At 44.5% G+C, this 21,465-nt stretch overlaps 1 protein-coding gene across 12 annotated transcripts in view; it reads right to left on the reverse strand.

Annotated features, from left to right (window-relative positions):
• CHRM3 (cholinergic receptor muscarinic 3) overlaps positions 1 to 21,465 on the reverse strand; it is a 495,173-nt gene that overhangs the window by 27,672 nt on the left and 446,036 nt on the right. The window contains exon 1 of one of the 12 annotated variants that reach the window (XM_038533806.1): positions 2,437 to 2,555. The exons of the other annotated variants lie outside the window; for them this stretch is intronic. The gene's annotated coding sequence lies outside the window, so the exon portion shown is untranslated. Of the gene's footprint in view, positions 1 to 2,436; positions 2,556 to 21,465 lie in introns of those variants that run through there. 12 annotated transcript variants of the gene reach the window in all.

Here is a 21,465-nt window from a genome sequence, read left to right on the forward strand (position 1 = left end):
GCTGACTTTTGCGATGAACAAGACAGACAAAAGGTTACATCCCGGGAGAAAAGAGAATCCTCCAAGAAATGAACAGAATTGAGGTGCTGCAAGGAAATAAACAAGTTCTGGAGTAGAGTTAAAAGATGTGTAGGATGGGGAACCCTGTTTTAGAAAATGTGGGGCAGGCTCAGCTCTCTACTGAAGTGACAATTATGCTGAGCATAAGAAAAGAGATGTGACTTCTTGAGAAGGCTGATTGTTTTGTACTTTACAATGACGGGTCGGAAGAGCCAGCGCTCATTCTGCAGAGTAACTGGTTCATTGTTACAATCTGTGTGTTTGCATAGACGCATACAGAGGGTGGAAATAGGCAGGAAGTTCTCTTGAGCCACAAGGAAAATATCCCATGAGGGAAACACCAGATACAAATTTCCTAAACTACTCTGGCGGGATGATCCTCCAACAATCTCGAAGAGGAGAATCCTTTCTTGGCGAAAAGTAGCCTCGGGGCTGTGGCGTCTCCCTGAACAGAAATCACACCCGTGGGTAAATTTCACTTCATCGTGGGTTTATTGGACTCTTCCTGGTGGGTGCAGCCAGCGTGCCCCAGACCAGGGGTGCAGGGACCCTGCTTCCTAGCAGCTCACAGCCCATGATAAAGCCCTAGGCTACATGGCCTTGTAGTCACGAATGTATACATTATAAAGATGTGTACGTTTCGGGTTTTTTTTTTTCTTTTTTTCCATTTCGGGTTTTAAATTAGTACAGATTAGGCTTTCCTTCAAATTTGCCCTTTTACCGCTCCCAGCTGAGCCACTCTCAATTTCTTCTACATATGGATGTGAAAGATTAACTTACTAGATGTCCTTACACAGAGATGTGCCTCAGTTTCCTGGGCAGCAAAGTGGAGGTGATAGATAATAGCGCCTATCTAATAGGGTTGCATAGGGATCAAATGAATTAATATATGCATTCTGAACGGTGTCTGTCACATAGTAAAAATCAGATAAGTGTTAAGATTATAGTTATTAATAGTCTGGCCAGGAAACCGTAATTTGCAGCAAAGTAAAAGCAAACAAAACAACTAAGGGCCGCCTGCCCTAATTAGCACATGATCTGGGCAAGCGGTTTTTCACTGTGGGCTTCAGTTTTCTTCTGGGTCCAATGAGGACAATGAAAGGTAATGAGCTGGTCTAGCTGTCACTTGGGAGAACTCTCCGCTTCTAGATTCCTCAGTGCTTCTGTTGCTGGGGGACTCTCCTGAGAGTCCAGCTCTTCTGCTTGCAGGGGAAGAACCATAAAAGGGTCTCTTCCACTGGTGAAACTCAGACTCAAACAAATTACTTTCAATAGTTATCAAAGGGCATAGGAAGCAGGTAGTTGAGTGTGAGTTCCAAGTCAGTGGCTTGGGAAAGAATCCTGGGAACATTAAGGGATATGGTTTCTTCTGTCTGATGCAGGACGTTGGAAACTTTGGGAACAATGACACAGAGGGCAGGGCAACTGACGGTGTCCACCGATAATTAGCCGGCATATACACGGATGGAGCCCAAAAGAGACTGGCATCTCATTTTGCCCTTTCTTTCATATTTTCCCCCTTTCTTTCTCTTTTCTTCTCTCCCACTTTCCTTGCTAGGCCAATGGGCAGCAGCAACCCCCTCCTGTCTGGTTCCTGGTCCCTCTCTCCAGTGCTCGCTTGCTGCCATTATTACCGAGAATCTTATCCTCTGTGCTTCCTCAGCTGAAAACTAGGATTGCCAGTTTCCTCTTGTGAACGTTCAGACATATACAGCTTAGTAGCAGCAAGCCCATGTTTGAAATTATCCGTTTTGTTTTCATGGCCCTCAGACACAGCCACGTGTCTGTTTAGCACTCCCAGCAGGGCTGGGAAGGGAGAGGTTTCTAGCAGCCAGCCCACCAGACAAGAAGCTGCTTGTGAACCTGGCAGGATGTGTGCTTGACCACCTCTGCTCTGGACCAGCAAAAAGTTCAATGAGGGGGCTAGAGAGGGTGACGAGACATCTGTAGGCCAGCCACTCCAGCCCACGGCCCCATGCCTGGACCTGCCAGTTCAGCCAGGAGCCTGATTTTCAATTCGATGATTCATGGCTTCCTTACAGGGGAAATTTGCAGGTTGGGGGGAAAAAAGGAAATTGGACAGATTTATGGATGTCTTCATAAACATAAGCAACGCAAAGATGGTTTCTGAAGTAACACATGGATATGAACACTGAATTGATCAAACCTAGAAAGCACATCCTGACCTACAGAGGCCCCCCAGCTGTGATGTTCAGAGCAGCGCTTGCCAAGGGTGGTCCAGGAGCACCAGCATTGCCTGGGAGCTTGCTAGAAGTGCATGTCCTTGAGTTCCACCTGCTGAGTCAGAAAGTCAGGGGGTGACACTCACCAGTCAGTGGTGTTTTAACCCACCTTGCAGGTGATCCTAATACATACCTGAGATTGAGGACTTTGGGTTTAAAAGAGTCTTGAACTGGGGTGCCTGGGTGGCTTAAGCATCTGCCTTCCACTCAGGTCACGATCCCCAGGGTCCTGGGATTGCCCCACGTCAGGCTCCCTGTTCAGTGGGGAGTCTGCTTCTCCCTTTTCCTCTGCTGCTCCTCCTGCTTGTGTTTTCTCTCTCTCTCTCCCTTTCTCTCCCTCTCTGTCAAATGAATGAATAAAATCTTTAAAAAATGATTAAAGAGTCTGGATCATTGTCTCTGCTGTATCCCTGCACTTGCCAGTCTCTTGGCCTGGAAAGTCCAACCTCACCTTTTGCCATCACCTGGTCAAGCCCGGGAGGAAGATGCTGCTGGAGCCAGTCCTCCTCAGGCTGGGACAGGTGTCCCTGTTATATAGTCACAGAGCACGCAGCACATTCTCTCACATGGCAGTGAGGAAACCAACTGCCTTTTAATGGTTCCCTGCCTCCCTGTACCTGTGGCTATCTGAGGGCAACAGCTGGTCTGAATCACTGCCTTTCCTGAATATCTGGCAAGCTGCTTGGCACAGAAGCAGTGGATGGATGGACATTCCCGTGTGGGGGAAAAGGGAGATGAGTTTTATTTTTTAAATCTAGCAACTTAATAAATACTAAGAAGATAGTCATCACATACAATTTTCTGTAAAAAAAATTCTGGTAGCACCTGGGTGGCTCAGTGGTTGAGTATCTGCCTCTGGCTCAGGGTGTGATCCCGTGGTCCTGGGATCGAGTCCCATATTGGGCTCCCTGCAGGGAGCCTGCTTCTCCCTCTGCCTGTGTCTCTGCCTCTCTCTGTGTCTTTCATGAATAATAAAAAAAGAATTCTGGATTTTCTCTTACTGGGAAGAAGCATAAGGCAGTTCATGGACTCCCAGGATTTAAATTCTGTCACAAAACGATGTGGCTTTAGGTCAGTTTTCATCATGCAGCCTCAGTATCTTCATCTATAAAATGGAGAGATTACCCGTCTACAGTAGTTCAGAAAGTCAGAAATGATGTATCACAGTATCTAGCACATAACACTCACTAGATAAATGCAACTGATGTTATTATTCACCAGTGAGACTTCATATACTGTGTTGTGAAAGCAATATATTTAGTCCTTTCTAAATAATGGGGCTGTGGTTCCCCTAATGTCTCCAGTGGACTTCCTAGAGGATTTGAAAGAAAAAAAATGCCCTTATGTTTCAAAATAAGAATCTTTCAATGAATTTCTGAAGGAATGATTACAATCACATCTGTAACTGAAATCCTAACCCTTTTGATGGAGCAGCTTCCCTGCTATGGTGCAGTTGCTCTCTGTGTGACAGGACTAAGGGAAGCTGAGAACAAAGGGACTGCTGAATAAACACTTTGGGAAACTAATGGTTGGCATAACCAAAATTAAAAAAAAAATTATATAGTGTGCCCCAAATGTAGTGTGGTCTCAGTAAAAATCCCTCTGGCTCTCTAGTTTCTTATTGATTGATTGATTGACTGATTCATTCATTCGTTCATTCACTCATGAGAGACCCAGAAAGAGGCAGAGACAGAGGCAGAGGGAGAAGCAGGCTCCCTGCAGAGCAGAAAGCCTGAGGTGGGACTTGAGCCCAGGACCCCAGGATCATACCCTGAGCCAAAGGCAGATGTTCAATCACTGAGCCACCCAGGCTCCCCTGGCTTTCTAGTTTCTGTTGGTACCTGTGATTGGCCAGGGTGAGCCCCAGACGTCACACGGCATCATCTCTCTCTGGGGAATGTGTACTTGGGACCCAAGGGCAGTGAGCGGTCAGTGGGGGCCAGTGTCATGTTTGGGGTATTGTGCACTCGGGCTCTGGGCATGTCGCCTTCTGCTCACTATTTACACACAGAGAGACGGAGAGTGAGTTTGTCTGCAGTGGAGGTTGGGGCTCAGATAAAGATGCTGCCCTGCTCAGGGTTCTAGAGGCTCTCCAGTTCCCAGTCAGGGCTCCCCATTGGCCGGGCCCTTTCCTGGGCTCAGCTCTCCTTTGATGGCTGGCTGGTGTTTCGCCTCTTTGGTTTGGGTCATAAAAACAAGTGGAGTTACTCAGTCCCTTTCCAGGGGAAGGTGTGCAAATCAGCTTTTCAATGCCCACTGTTGCCACAATTTAATTATTTAAGGATTAAGATGCTATGTACTTCTCCACAACATCTGTATACACACTGTGTCAAAGTATCTCTGAGCTGGAGTTTGGAGAGAAGGTGGGGTATGGCAGTAAGTGGTCTGATCTTGGAAGAAACAGTAGGAGAAATCCTAAGATGCATTAAACAGAAAGATATAAACTTACAGTGAATTTTGACCAATTGTAAGTCAACCAACATGTTAAATCAAACACCAACATAAGAACGATGATTTGTAGCAGAACCAATGGCTGTGACATTATCCTAAGATACAGCTTCTTACTTCATTATTGTCAATTAAAAACACAGTTGAGGTAGGTTCCCAACTGTCATGCTGTCCCATAGATCTGGGGTTGACTGTGGGCCAAATCCATCAAGCCTTCTTAATTTGTAAAGCTGCTAACCTAAGAGTGTTTTTTTATACTTTTAAAGAGTAACATTAATAATATCAAAAGAGTAACATTTTGTGACATAGAAAGTATATGGAATTCCATCTTCAGTGTCTATACAGTTTACTGGAACACTTGTTTACGTGTCGCCTGTGGTTGCCTTAGTGCTATGACACAGTTGAATAGTGTAATCGAGAGTGCGTGACAGCAGAACCTAAAATATGTACTCTCTGCGCCCCCCCGCCCCGCCCGCCACAGAACAAGTGTGTGGAGCGCGGCCATAGGAGCATGCTGGGCTTCTGTGTGACACCCATCCACTCTTGGGTGTCACAGGCCCAGAGAGGCTGGAACCTTGTCTGTGTATCATCGCCATTCACCCAGTATAGGATACACGCTCTGCACGTCGTTGGCATTTAGACACATTTATCTATGATTGAACTGTGAACAACGTTTTCCTAGTCAGACATGTGCAAAGATATATAATATGCTGACCTTGCCTTTAGGCCCTCCCAGGGGCCCTGAACATCTCCGTGTCTATGTATGTTCTCAATGAATAACGAGGCTCTGGAACAGGACAGGTTTGGACTGCGTGGGTTCCCTTACACACAGATTGTTTTCAACCAGTACAGTACTGTAAATATATTCTCTTCCTTATGATTTTTTTTTAAAAGATTTTATTTATTTATTTCAGATAGAGCATGAGAGAGAGAGAGCATGAGCAGGGCAGAGGGAGAAGCAGACTCCCGGCTGAGCAGGGAGCCTGACGCAGAGCTCAATCCCAGGACCTGAGCCCAAGGCAGACACTTCACCGACTGAGCCATCCAGGCCCCCCTTATGATTTTCTTAATAACATTTTCTCTTCTCTAGTTTACCTCATTGTAAGAATACACTATATAATGCATATAGCACACAGGATATGTAATAATCAACTGTTTATGTGACTGGTAAGGCTTCCAGTTAGCAGTTACGTTTTGGGTCAGTCCAAAGTTTTGTGCAGCTTTCTGACTGTGTGGGGTGTGGTGCGGGTGACACCCCTAACCCCTAGGCTGTTTGAGAATAATTGTTTTATACATGTGTATGGTCTAAAACTAAAGTTGCAAGAAATTATATGAAAGAAGCCTGCACACAGTCAAGTGCAAGCTGCATGAATTCAAAACCAGTTTCTTAGATTAGTGTTGGTGGCTTTGGCACATCGCCCATCTTCTGGGCGTCACTTTGCTCACCTGTAAGATGGGGCTAATGCATATCTCTCTGGGCTCCTGTGGGAATAACAATAGATGACATATGTGACATTCCTAGTTGGGTGCTGCGCCCTCGATAAATGGCAGTCCTTGTGCAGTAAGAATTCCATGAACACCGCACAGAGGGAGCCCGATGGCAGGCCCCGATGGCATGCGTGGAGAGGCCTGGCCTATCAAGGACCAGTTCCCAGATCCGAGAGGGCAGGCCGGGTCAGGAGGTGTCTGGCACACACTGAGGAGGAAAATGAAGTGAGCGCTCCATATAGGGAAACGAGAAAGGCAGGACAGAGGGCTGGAGAAGCAGCATGCCGTGCAGGCCCTTATTTTAGAGTTTAGACTCTTATTTAAAAATGGAGATCAGGGCACCCGGGTAGCTTAGGTGGTAAAGCGTCTGCCTTCGGCTCAGGTCATGATCAGGGTCCTGGAATCGACTCCCCCATCGGGCTCCCTGCTCAGCCAGGAGTCTGCTTTTCCCTCTGCCTCTGCCTCTCCCCCACTCATGCTCTCTTTCTCTTTCTTCCTTTCCTTCTCTGCCAAGTAAATAAATAAAATCTTAAAAGAAGAAGAAGAAGAAGAAGAAGAAGAAGAAGAAGAAGAAGAAGAAGAAGAAGAAGAAGAAGAAGAAGAAGAAGAAGAAGGAGAAAGGTGTTTCTACAGGGAGTGGTCAGCACAAGGGTCTGTTTAGAAAATTTGTCTCCCATTATCCTGTTACCTGGGAGGTCTTCCAGCTTGTGTGCTGTTCCGCCTGGAAGATTCCAGATGTGTTGGCAGGCGACCATCCTGATTATACTCTGCTCTCCTGTGGGTGACTTTAAAACCAGGTGGTGATCTCACCAAGGGCTGTGTTTCCCTAGCATTTTCTGTCCTGGTGTCATTTCAAATGTACATTCTGGAAACAACAATCTCCTGGTCCTAGATTCTATGTGCAGTTTTGGAAGAAGAACATGAATAAACTTTCAAGCTGAACAAGAGGAATTCTGACTAAATACAGTTTTGTGCAGGTGGCTATAGGCTCTGAGGATTCAGAGCCTGCTGAGTTTTGAGGTCTGTTGCTGACATCTATCACAGCATGTATATGACTTGAAAAAAGCATACATACCCACAATGCTAAAAATACTCCACAGCCTACCCGGATGGCAGGCTGTCAGATGCTATATTCTGATTTTTATACTTCCTGCTGATATTTGGACATTCTCACAAGTATGTTGTTTACCTTTTTTTTTTTTTTTTTTCCTGTAATAAAAAGATGGCCTTGGACTCAGGCTTAGGGAGGACATTCTCAGGAAAGGATGTGTGTCATGGCCTGTCATTCCCAGTTGTCATAGATAAATCATGTTGCCCCAGGTGCTCATCCGTGGAGCTGATGTGGGTTTGGGCCATTCTAGTATGTAGGGGTGATTCTAGAGGATTCTCACCGTGGCTACATCTCTTCCTGGCCTCACCAGGGCCCACGGGTCTGTTGGGTATCACTGGTGCTGTGATCTGTCAGAGGATTCAAGCTGAAGGGCAGTCACTGGCTCCCAAACCTCAACGAACACATTAATCATAAACTAATTTTTCAGATATGAAGACCCAGATCTTCAGGGTTCTGTCTGTAACTGGAAAGTGGGAGCTCGACTAGAGTTCAGATCTTTGGACTCACAGAAAGTGTGTATTCTGACCACACTTGCTGTCATGTTTCTAAACACTCAAGATTCCCCTTGACTTAGTAGTTCCAACCTGTAGCTCCAGGTCAGGTCAGACTGTGCCGGGCCTCAGGCCTCAGGGGATCCTAGCACCAGTGGTTCCCAGAGAGACAGAGGGTTGTGGTGGGGGTGAGGTGTGCTGGCTACCTTACCAAGTATATCAGGACAACCATGGACTAATTGACTTTTGTTTCTGTTTTCAGAATCTAAGCCACACAATTGCTCAGATTAATTAGCAAGAAGTAGAGCGGCTGTATATAAAAACACAGGCGTACTTATGGCCCAACAACTTTTTTTATTCTTCGACCCAGTTAAAATTCTCAGTGCTGACCTCATATTTGGCAATCTTTGGGAATGCTGCCTTTTACTGATGAGAAAAGGAGAAACTAGGTTAAGGCATTCACATACACTCTGAAGCAGTAAGCATTAGAGCTTCGGAATCCCTTTTGGTCTGAGTAGCTCACACACTCCACAAAATGTGACAACAGGGGCATATTACTAATGAGCAAACCAAAACAAGGCAGGAGGGAAGACAAAACAAACTGCTAACCATGTATTCTGATTCAGATTTACCCTGGTACTTACTTCCATTCACACTGTGAATAAAACACAGAAAAGAATATAACAAGCCCACAGGTTAGTCTGGGTGTATCCCAGCCAGGCCCTTATCTTTCAACCTGAGACGCTCTCTTTATATGTAATATTATGTGTGCAAAACCATTAGAATATGAACCTTCCACTTCTCTTTCTTTTAAAAAAAAAAAAGTCTTTTTTTTTTTTTTTTTTTTTTAAAGAGAGAGTGAGAGAGCAAGAGAGTGAGCACGAGCAGGGGGTGGGGCAGAGGAATAGGGAGAAGCAGATGCCCTATGTGGGGCTCTGTCCCAGGACCCCGGGATCACGCCCTGAGCTGAAGGCAGATGCTCAACTGCTGAGTCGCCCGGGTGCCCTGGCCCTTCACTTTTCTTGATTGTCTTCTCTCACTAGTACATTTGGAAGGAGTCCACAGTCCTAACTTTGCAAAGCCCACTGGGACCATATCTCAAACAGGGGACGCTACTGGCGCGGGTGGTCGGACACGGTACTTCAGATCAGAACCGGAGCACACCAACCAGGGGTCTGGATACTGCAAGAAGGGATACATAAAATCACCTCTGTGGCTGGCTATGGTCTCTATACCTTGCTCACTAGAAGTGAAGCTAGTTTTCAGGAATGCCTCAGGCGAAAGCTAATGATTGTCATTTGAGTCAAAAAGAGGATAAACACACCCAACACCTGTGTGAGAAGGTATGGGAAGCAGGATCTCCTTAGAGCAGTTCTGCTTTGACCAGATTTTAGTATTAAGAAAAGTGGGCTAACGAGGTCAGTAGCTATTCTAGAAGCGTAGCCATGGAGTGAATATCAGTGTAGAACACACAGGAGGTGTTTTTTTTTCCTTCCCAGAACAGCAGGTGGAAATTTGGGGAAAAATAACCGGAGAGCAAACAAACCAGTGAGCCAGCCCATAAACCCTGAAACTGCTCACCTCTGAGACCGAGCTACCCTGTCGGCTGGTGCACTTTATGTTTGAATTGCTCGTCTGTCTAACACTCCCAGGAAGGGATGGTGTCGTACGTCTGGCACATTGCTGACATTCAACAAACAATATTAATCCTTATCATATGACTTAATTGAAGGTCTGCGCAGGAAGCTGAGAGACAAGGTTTCATCTGTCCTCCCTGCCCGGAAGGGACAATTCTGCTTATTTGGACAACTGTATGTACCCTGGAGATGGACAGCCGCTCAGCTCTTCTCCTCTAGCTTCTCTCTATGTCCCTGGGTACAAACATGTGACTCTATGGATATGTGACTTCTAGCTCTATTTCCTTCTTCAGGACTGCATACAAATGCCTATTCTTTCCCTCTTCAGATAATAAACACCTTGTGTGCAAAGACTGTGCCATTTACACATTTAGAACCTTCCCAGGAGCATGGAGAGTGGGCCTCAATCCTATTCAGCTTCTAGGACTGAGGAAAAATTTAAGAACAGGAGCACCACAAGGGCCTCCCAAATTAAACTCACATGGCAGTAAAAACAAGAATCCCCAGGGGCACCTGACTGGCTCAATCAGTAGAGCACATGACTCTTGACCTTGGGGCTGTGAGCTCGAGCCCCAAATTGGGTGTAGAGATTACTGAAAAAAAAAATCTTAAAAAAAAAAGCAATGATCCCCAAATGACCTGTTCTAAACAGATGATAATGTTCACAAGTGCCTCCTGAGTGCCCCCTCCCTTTGTGGACTCTCCCTTTGCAGCTGCCTGAAACCTCTGGCACCTGAGGAGTCCAACGCTGAGCGTCCATTGATGAGTATTTGCTAAACACCCTCAGAAAATCAGGCACAGAGATTTTTAGATGCAGCCCCTGCTTACAGGAATTCACAATCTGGGCACATGAAGAGACAATACCTAATAAGAAGCAATAACTCCTGGCTCAGTGATTGAGTGTCTGCCTTTGGCTCAGGCTGTGATCTCGGGGTCCTGGGATCGAGTCCCACATCGGGCTCCCCACAGGGAGTCTGCTTCTCCCTTTGCCGTGTCTCTGCCTCTCTGGGTCTCTCATAAATGACTAAATAAAATCTTAAAAAAAAAAAAAAAAAAAGAAGCAATAGCCCTGTAACAGCAGGCACCGAGCTCTGGAGCTGGAGGAAGCCCCTGGGCGCAGGCCTGCCCAGGTGTGGGGAGTGGGGCTCCAGGGTGGCCAGGCCCTGGCGACTCTGTCCGTGGATGAGCCTGCATCCCTGGGGGAGTAGGGGGGGCATCCACAGGCTCACCTCGTTGAGGGAAGAGCAGGCCTGGAGGTCCAGTGGACCCAGTGTCCTCACCTGAGTGCTTGATCCCCCTGCCACAGGCTTATGGGTCTGTGTGACTGCGTTATTCTTTCCAGATAGTGAGGTCAGAGGGGGAAGTGGGAAGGCAGTGTCGGCTCCTTCCCTGCTGGCCTCCTGTCATTGCTGTAGGACAGACTTGCCACCATGTCCCTTGAGCCTAAGCCCTGTTTGTATCAGGTTGTGTCACACTTGGTTGACAGTCTGTGAGAGGGACATTTTGTGGCTGCTTTTAGTACACGCTGCTGGAGTTGGGGTACATTGCACTCATACGTGCCCCCACCACTGACCAGCAGCTACACAGGTGGGGCTCCCTATCACCCTGCTGTGCTGGGGTCTTGCCCCAGTGTGCAGCCAAATCTGTGGGACAGGTGGGCTTCCTCCCTGCCTCATTCTCTGTGGCTCACCCTGGTCTGTGTAAATGCAAGATGCATGCAGCAGGCTCCTCTGGTGTGCATGCGAAGGGATGCTCACAGCCAAGAGTAATGTGCCCCCATCCCCTCTGGGAACCGGGGTCTTCAGCAGTTCCACAGGCAAGCAAAGGCTGCTTAGCAGAGGAGCCACAGGCAGGACTGTAGACACGGCTACAAGAACACACCGTATTTCTCTGGGATGCTCTTAGGTCCCATGGCATGAAGTCCCAGATGGTGTGTGACTTCCAGCATGTCTTGAAAATGCCCTACTCCTAGAGGGCATACTCCCATTCCTTACCTTCCAATTCAGTTTTCAACAATGCAGAACACATTTATATGCCCATTGAGTCTGCCTGTATGGCTCTGCTGTCCTCAGCACAATCTACATTTAAAAACCATCCTCTCCAGGGCTGGTGTTGGGGAAAAGGCAAGATATTTATTCATCTTATAACTCTATTTTGACTGGAATGAAACAATGTCCCTCCATACTGTGGGTGCCTGCTTGAGGCTTTGGGCTAGAAAAGATCTCTGTGCAAACACTTCTCTGTGCAAACACTCCTGCTCTGAGGTTGGCAGAGAGGGAGGCTACGGGCGGCAGCCCACGGCTCCAGAGTCCCAGAATGCAGGTTTGAGTGTGGGTTTACCACACACTAGCTGTGTGGCCTGTGGCAAAGTGTTCTTCATGGATATTTGTCCATTCTCCCTACATAAAATAGGCTTAGCAATATCTACTTTATTGGATGACTGTTGAGTTCTGGTAGCATGGTATATACAAAACCCCAAGTAAAAGTTCATTAATCCCAGATGATTAATAATGCTTTTTTAAGTAGGATCCACACCCAGTGTGCAGACCAATGTGGGGCTTGAACTCACGACCTTGAGATCAAGACCTGAACTGAGATCAAGAGTCAGGCACTTAACTGATGGAGCCACTGATATTTACTAGGTGCCCCTGATATTTATTATTCATCCCATATCTAGTCCAGTGAATTTCTTTGCCCATAGTGATTAATAATATTTGTTGAATGGATGAAGACATATGCTGCTTGCTTTTCTTTCTTTTCTTTTCTTTCTTTCTTTCTTTCTTCCTCTCTCTCTTTATTCTTTATTGGCTACGTGCTATGTCTCTTTCTGATCTTCGTGCCTCTGCTCGTCTGTGCTGTCTTTCTGGTTTCTTTCTTCTGGTCGTGCTTCTTTTCTTTCTTTCTTCTTTCTTCTTTCTTCTTTCTTCTCTTTCTTTCTTCTTTTCTTCTTTCTTTCTTCCTTCCTTCCTTCCTTCCTTCCTTCCTTCCTTCCTTCCTTCCTTCCTGTTCAGGATCCTATTCAATGGCAACTGTAAAGATGTCACCTAATATTTCCTGGCTTAGTATGCGATTGCATTTTTTTCTGAATTTTTGTCTTTCCGTTCATGTCCACCACCACAATCCTAGTTCACAGAGGTATTTATTTATTTATTTATTTATTTTTTTAAAACGTTTTTTTTTTTTTAATTTTTTTTTCCAATTTTCATGTATTTATGATAGAGAGAGAGAGAGAGGCAGAGACATAGGCAGAGGGAGAAGCAGGCTCCATGCACCGGGATGCCCGATGTGGGATTCGATCCCAGATCTCCAGGATTGCGCCCTGGGCCAAAGGCAGGTGCCAAACCGCTGCGCCACCCAGGGATCCCTCACAGAGGTATTTAAAACAGAGTTTTAGTATTCTTTAAAACCACAGACTATACAGACAGAGTGCTTGGTGAATCCAGGCTCCGCCCTGCCTGGCCATGACTCTGGGCAAGCTTTTCATCAACCCCAGTATCAATTTCTCCCATCTGTAAAATGGGGACAATGGCAAAGCCCCCTCATACGGTTGTTGCCAGGATTAAATCTGGCCCTTCACGGAACATGCTAGAATAGCATCTGGCATATGGGAAGTGCCCTAGCTAGCCTTACTTGCAGGTGTCCCTATTGTGTGCACCAGGCTCCGCTCCAGGTAGGGGTCTACAGGGCCGAACCTGCCTGAGTTTCTGTGCTCAAGGAGCTGATGTGCTAGACTTTTTCCTTTAAACCTATTTTCTCAGCTGGTAATGGGTTAAAGCCCTTAATAGAACATTTTTGATCATGTCTCTTCTCTAATAAAAAGCCTCTGATGGTTTCCCATTGTCTGCCAAATAAAACACAGCTCCTGTCAAGCTTGGAGCCCAATGCCCTATGCAATGCTGCCCTAGGCTTTCTGCCTTTGATTCTTGCGCTGCTCATTCTGGTGAAACCTGAATTCCTGTTACCCTTTGAACATCCTCCCCTCCCATACCTACTAGCCCCGACCCTGCTCCTGTGTTCCCATCATAAGCAACACCCACACTGTTCTTCTCTGGCCTCACCCCTCCTGTACACGGGGCATCCTTTTAGCTGCTTGGACTACATCAGCTGCTCAGTGAGATTCCTGCCATACCCCTTGCTCTTTCTCTGTTTTCTCCTTTCTTCCTTCATTTGCATTTTATTCATTTATTTTTTGAGAATAAAAAATAAATACTGTGTTCAGATGCTTCAGAATTTAAGAGCTCCAAATGAAAATGCTTCCCTGACATCTTCATCCCTCACTCAGTGTTCTGCCCCACAGACATCCAATGCTTTCTGTGTCCCATGATTCCTTTTAGAGGATGTTTTATGCATATATAAATTTATAAATTCTTTTCTTCTTGTCATACAAATGACATGCATGCTGTACACAAACAGGAATTTACTGCAGATATTGGTCTCCATCCTGCTTTTGCTCACTTGATGTACCCCAGAGAATTAGTCCATGTCCATTCCCAAGGAGCATCCTCTTTCCCTTTATGGCAGCATTAGACTCCATGGATGGATCATGGTGGATGGATGGATACTTGGATGGATGATAGCTTAGTCAACTGGCCGCCACTTAGGTTTTTTTCTGTTTTTACTATTCCACACAATGCTGCAGTCTACAGAATTCTTCACTTACGTAACATGTGTAACTGGTATGTGTAAATATTACCAGTAGTGGATCTGATGGTGGAAAGATATGTGCATGTGTGTTTGTGACAGAGACTGTCACAGTCTCCATTGGAGAAGACATATCACTTTGCACTCCCATCAGCAACATGAGAGAGTGCCAGCCCGTAATGTGTCACAACGCTTGCTAGTTTTCTCCAATCTGTAGGTAAAAAATAAGATCCTGGACAGCTTAATTTGCACGTGAGTCTATCTTTTGAGAATGATGGAGAATCATCTGATAAAATATTTGTATTCCGAGTTTCACGTTTGATTGCAGCAAGTTCAGGACAATTTTATGGACTGAGGGGACAGTGACCATCCTTGTCTTATTCCTGATTCGAACTGAAATGTGTCTGGTTTTTTTTCCTTAGGGTCGGTGCTAGTTTTGGAGGTAAGATCTATGCAGAAGATCTTATCATTTTTCTCCTTAGGTATCTTAGTGTGTTGAATTGTAAGAATTGGTTCCATTATGGCAAACCATCCTTCTCTTCCTGGAATAAGCAAGACTTGGTCATGGGCCATTTCCTCCTAATCCTAACTGCTACTGTGTCCTGGCTGCTGCCATCATATGAAAGCTTGGTTCATCACTTTTCTTTCCTTATTTTTTTAAAAAAGATTTTATTTATTTATTCATGAGAGACATACAGAGAGAGGCAGAGACACAGGTGGAGGGAGAAGGAGGCTCCCGGGAGATCCATGCAGTACTTGATCAGGACTCTGGGATTACGACCTGAGCAGAAAGCGGATGCTCAACCGTTGAGCCACACAGGTGCCCCTATTACTTTTCAAACATAATATTGCTTGGTGTTTTTTGTCCTTTGGTGAGCTTTCTAACATCAATGTACTTACTGGTTTTGTTAGGTTGCCCCACCCTCCCTGCCAATCCCACACAATGTTGTGAAGCCATTTTAACAGCAGCAGGTGATCTGTTGTTAAAGAGTTTGCTAAAATTCCCCTTGGAAACTGTCTAGATCCAGTGCTCTTCCTGGTCCCATTTTAAGGACCTAGCCTCCAGTGGTTCCATCGGCCACCCTGGCTGCTACACTTCCCCTGGGTGACACCAAGGAGCTGAAGTAAGGTGCTTTGTAGTGAGCTTCTGGCCGGTGAGGTCACCCACACTGCAAAGTGACTGGGGACCTGACACACTGAGCTCTTGGCAGTTCTGCCATCTGAGCAGCCCACACAGAAGGAAAAGAAAGTGTTCTGGGCTGCTCAGGGTCTCGCAAAATGATGGCTGTGTCACTGCAGGAACAATCATAGCCCGAATAAAGACCAGCCATCATCCCCATGCTTTCAGAGGATGGCAGAACAAGCCATTGTGCCTTCAGAGCAACCAGGTCTGAGCTTATGTCCCACATGTCTCTTCCTTGCAATAATATTCAGAACCTTAGTGATATGAGAAGATATGGCTTAGCCACAAAGAGTGCAGTTTTTGGAGTAGAATAGGCCTGGGTTTGAGCTCTGGCCCCATCTCTGTCAGCCTCCTGCCACCCACGCCAAGACTCCCAACCAGCCTGGAAGGTTCCTCAAGGCAAAAACGCTTCCTGATGTCCTGAGGCTCAAAGACATTTATGATGAAAATAAATGGACTCTGTCATCTTGTATCCACTTTATTAATCCAAAGATTAGGGGCATTTTTCCAGAAATCTCTTTTTTTCCACAAGCTTTTCATTTAGAATTATAAGGCTGAAGATAAATTGGAAAACTGCTGTGATTGTCTCTGTAAAGTGTCTATGAAGTTCAGTGGAATAGGTGCTGTGACCTATAAAGGCAAATGGAAAGAAGCTGCGTGAACTTGAGCTGCGCTTGGGCAGCTCAGCCTCCGAGCATCTCCTTTTGCTTTTTGTTCTACGATGTTGTACGAGAGTTTTAGTCATATTTATTTTCACAACCTGTTAATAGGCAATAACAGGCCACTTATAGAAAGCAAATTAATAACTCTCGAAACATAAATTTTAATTATTTGCCTACATGTTTAAACATACCCTACCTGAAAATCTCTACTCTAAGTGCTATTTTAAAAATGTTAATCCTTAGTTACTTTTTCAGATTCTACCATCCTCTTGGGACTCGGCGAAGAAAACAAAGTAAAAATAATAATGTCATTGGCATCGTCATTCACGATTTCCCTAGTCTACTATCACTACACGAATGAACATTGTGTTTTTCTTTGATGTAATCTGTAAGTGAGGTCAAAGGGACGATGGTCATCCAAGAAGTGATGCTGCAGAGGTTTCAACTTTCTGATACAACTTCCTTTTTTTATTTATTTTTTATTTTATTATTTTTTTTAAAGATTTTCTTTTCTTTTTTTTTTTTTAAGATTTTTATTTATTTATTCACGAGAGACACACACACACACACAGAGAGGCAGAGACACAGGCAGAGGGACAAACAGGCTCCATGCAGGGAGCCTGACATGGGACTTGATCCTGGGTCTCCAGGATCATGCCCTGGGCTGCAGGCAGTGCTAAACCGCTGAGCCACCGGGGCTGCCCCAACTTCCTTTTTTAATACCTAGATTTCTCACGTAAGAGGGAAATACACTAGCCTAAGAGTTGTGTTTTCTCAAAGTCAGAATAATTACTGAGAAACTTAGAAAACATCCTCTTGTCTTTATATCCACTGTAATACTCACAAAATTGAGAGAGAATTCCATGGGTTCTAGAAGGCTTTGCATTCTCTGATTTTGCAGCCTTTGTTCAGACAACTAGTCCTGCGTGAACTGAGGGGCTGGGTCTGCAGCAAGTTGTGCCATCCCCTACTGGAAACCAGGGACAGAGGCTCAGGTCCTGCAAACTGTTCTGGATCTTTCTGATAGCTCTAGCATGGGCTCCACAGACAGTCTCAGAGAGAGGCCTGTATTAGAGAATTTAGTTTCCCATCTGCAAAATTGCCTCTCTCCAGAAACCATTCTTGTTTTTCTACTAAAACATTTTATTTCTCCTTCTTCTCCTTCTCCTTCTTCTTCTTCTAAGATTTTACTTATTTATTCATGAGAGACACACAGAGGGAGGCAGAGACACAGGCAAAGAGAGAAGCAGGCTCCCTGCGGGGAGCCCAAGGCAGGACTTGATCCCAGGACCTCAGGGGATCACGACTTGAGCCAAACGCAGACATTCAACCACTGAACCACCCAGGTGCCCCTATGTTTTTTTATGATTTGATCAGCTTAATCAATTACTAAAATCACTAGAATCAAGAAGGCTGGAACAAGAAAACACAATGAAATACTGGGTTGGGGGATCTTGATATGAGTTTCCCAGGGACATTTCTAACGTCCTCAGAGATGTGCTTTCTGGCAGCCTCTGAAAAGCAGACTACGAAGTCCATATTGCCTTGAACCCGTGACTCAGCATCTGCCACCCTCCCTGCCCTATTTGGTCCTGGGGAGAGTCTTGAGTACCTGAGTGGCCCTGCTAGTTTCCCCTGCCTCATCTGGGGCCCTTCTCTGCATGATCCCTGCTTTTTAGCTGTGGCCACCGTGGTGGCCACAGTAAGTTTGGGCTGTTTCCCCTGACCTGGACCCATCTGGCTGCCCACTCTTGCTGAGGCATACACAGCCATTCCTTAAATGTCATCTCCATCATCACTTCCTCTGGAAGTCCCTCCTGATCTCCCATTTGCCTCAGCCTCCCCTGCAGACCCCATTATTCCCAAATGCAAGGGTATTTCTCTAATTGTGACTTTGCTTATGTGGTTACTGGACCACAAGTTCCCTTTAGAAGCTCTGCAGCCTCTTTACAGCACGCAGCATTCCTAGGGCCCGGCTGAGGGATGAACTCATGGAATACACCTGGGAGAATATAAACTGGATGCTATTAATAACGGACATTAATGACAAGAAGAAAAAATCCTCCTAAATCGTAGTCATCATTCTCTCACCAAGTGACTTTTGAGACATTGGGGGCTGCATTTCTTTGGTCTTTAATTTTCTCACCCTGTGAGTATGGACAGTAATAATAGAGTTCAAAGGATATTATAAAAACAAAATCATGGGTATGACTGTAACCAGTCAGGATTAATAAAGGATATTTGAAATGCTTCAGAATTCTTTGATAAACTCTACTACTCACGTGTTTGATGCCAGAAATTTGAGCTGCATGGACTAGTTTCTCAATTCCACCCTATCAGTTGCTATCTGCATAATTAGAAATAATGGTCAATCATATTTGCAATAATTTATAGTTTAAAAGGCCTGTATACTTTTGATTCTGTGCTTGCTGTTAAATGCAGAAATGTAGGTATTCATACATTTTATTTATAATAATGTTTTTGTATAGTGCTTTATAATTTACAATGGGCTTTCATAGACATTATTAGGGTCCCATTTCACAGCTGAGATAACAGGCTCTCGTTGATGTGATTAGGTGAGTTGCCCAAGGTCATAAGCCTAGGAAACAGAGGTGATACTTAGGTGGACATCTTTTGGCTTGAGTCTCAGACTCAGCTCTTGGAGCATCCCCACCACCTGCCAGCTCCTAGGCAGTTTTCTTCTCCTTGTGACTACAAATATTAGAAAAAGTGAACTTCCTTTTCAACTGCTGAGTGTCAGATTCTTTGGTCTGCATATTTCAGCCTTAGTGAGTTTGAGGTTGGGTTTTAGAGTGTCCCGAAGCTCTTTTTTTTCTTTTTTTGAAGTAGGCTCCATGCCCAGCATGGAGCCCAATGCAGGACTTGAACTCATGACCCTGGGATGAAGACCTGAGCTGAGATCAAGAATTAATGCTACCTAGGTGCCCTCCTGAAGCTTCTTTTAGTGCCCACTTGTGGTCAGGGTGATTTTGGCCAGATGCCACCAACAATATAATCACAAGCACTTCAGCTCCTACTACTGTATTATATATGTGCCTACTCTCTTTCAGATGCTGTCCTGGGTCTTTTTCACCCATTATAGATCATTTTTAACAATAATCCTACAAAATAGGTGTTACTGTATCCATTTTATAGTAAAGCAATGGATTTGCCCAAGGTCTTCTGCTTGATGCTAGCAAGAAGAAAATCAAGGCTGTCTGGGTTTAATTTCTTCCTAATATTTCCCCCACCTCTTTAATTCATACAGGAGGATCCAAGTACAGAAGAGAAAGAGTGGTACTACACAGCGTGAGTCTGCCTTACACATCATCATGGCCACACCACTTTTCTGGGTGTTAGTAACCCAGCCATGTCTGGTGGTAAATAATTTCATGCTAACCTCTGACATTAGGTACATAATCAGCTCCTTTTTGCTTGCTCAGAACTTAATTGGACATTTCCAAACAATTAGTAGTTTGTTGCAATGTCCCTGCCAATGGTGAACCTCATATTTCTAACTACTCTAAATGGGCTGTGATAGATGGAACAAGCAAATCTCCAAGTCACATCAAATACTAAAGAAAGAGTAAACTAGATGTGTTCTCACTCTCAAGATTATAGGTATGAGAATTAGAGGTGCAGATTTTTCCTGTAGCAGATTAAAGGAGTGGCTGCATTTGAGGTAGAGTCTCCTCTTCTTACGATCCCCCTACCCTCTTCTTCCCACTCCTGGGGGGAGGACTTGAAAGGGCAAGGAGAAACAGGAGGGACTCCCACTAAGGAGTGGACAGGACTCCACCTCACTTCCTCAGCTGACCCTTAGCTGTGCTTCCCAATGTCCCATCCCTTCTGCTCTTTCTTTTTCCTCATGATGTAGGCATACTTCTTGCTTCTTGTTTACTGTTTGTTTTCTGTTCTAAGGATGGTAAGCTCCAAAAGGAAGATCCTTTCCCCATCATTTTCTTTTTGTTTGTTTGTTTGTAAATTGTTATTATAAAACTCTTAGAACAGCTTCTGGCATATGACAAGCACAATGCATATTTGTTGAAAGTATGAATGAACAAATGAATATGTGAATAGAATAGAACTTCTTTTAGGTTTATGTAGGAACAAAACCCTAAAAGGACTTCTGGTCTACCTTAAGAACAGAATCCTCATTCTTGATGAACTAAAAGCAATGAAGTGATTGTTCTACATTTGGCATATTCTGGAATGACAGAGAGGGTAGGAGAAACAATTCTCGTATCTTTTGGGTATTCTTTCTTTTTTAAAAAGATTTTATATGTTTATTTTGATAGAAGGAATGGTGGGAGAGGTAGAGGGAGAAAGAGAGAGAGAGAGAGAGAGAGAGAAATAGACTCCCCACTGAGCAGGAAGCCGGATATAAGACTCAGTCCCAGAACCTGGAGATCATGACCTGAGCCAAAGGTAGGTGCTTAACTGACTGAGGCACCCAAGTGCTCCTCTTTTGGTTATTCAGTGGAAGATTAACTAATGGTGAATAAGTTATGTTCTTATAACATTTCAATAACATTATGTTCTTTTCTATGCTTGTTCTCTCTGGTTTTCCATCCTAACTCACATTTATCATTTGTGAAGTACTGTTCTAAAAACTTTACATGTAATGATAGTATACCTATTTTGAGATTAAATGATTATATATATATATGCATGTGTATATATATGTAAAGTACTTAATATAATACCTGACACATGGCATGTACTATACACATATTATCTAGTACTCATTCAATCATTCTTTATTAAAAATGATATGAGGCCAAGAGGACTTTGAAAAGATGCTCAATCTCATTCATTATTAGGACAATGAAATCAAAACTACAAATAGATGCCACTTCATGGCTACTGAGTTAGGCATAATAAAAAAATAAAAAGGAAAATAACAAGTATCGACAAGGATATGAAGAAATTAAAACATTCATCTACTTGGTGGAAATATGAAATTGTGCAGTCGCTTTGGAAAACAGTGTGGCACTTCTCCAAATGGCTAAACATAGAGTTCCCATATGACCCAGGAATTCCACACCTAGGTTCAAGAGAAATGAAAACATATTTCCACACAAAAACTTGTACACAAACGTTCTTAGCAGCATTATTTATATAGTCAAAAGGCAGAAACAACCCAAATGTCCATCAGCTGATGAATGCATAGACAAAATGTGGTATTTCCATGTAATAGATTATTATTCAGCCAGAAAAAGTAATGGCATACACCTGGTACAATGTGGATGAACTCCCAAATCATGCTAATCAAAAGAAACAAGAAACAAAATAGCACATGTTGTGTAATTCCACTTATATAAAATGTCTAGAATAAATAAGTCCATAGAGATAGAAATCAGACAGGTGGTAGCTAGGGGCTGTAGGTAGGAGGGGATGGGGAGTAACTGCTCTATGTGTATGGAGTTTGCTGTTGGGGTGATGACAATATCTTGCAACAAGACAGAGGTGAGTTACCAATGCTGTGAATGTCCTAAACA

This window comes from Canis lupus, chromosome 4 (genome assembly GCF_011100685.1).
Source record: "Canis lupus familiaris isolate Mischka breed German Shepherd chromosome 4, alternate assembly UU_Cfam_GSD_1.0, whole genome shotgun sequence".
Lineage (NCBI taxonomy): Eukaryota > Metazoa > Chordata > Mammalia > Carnivora > Canidae > Canis > Canis lupus.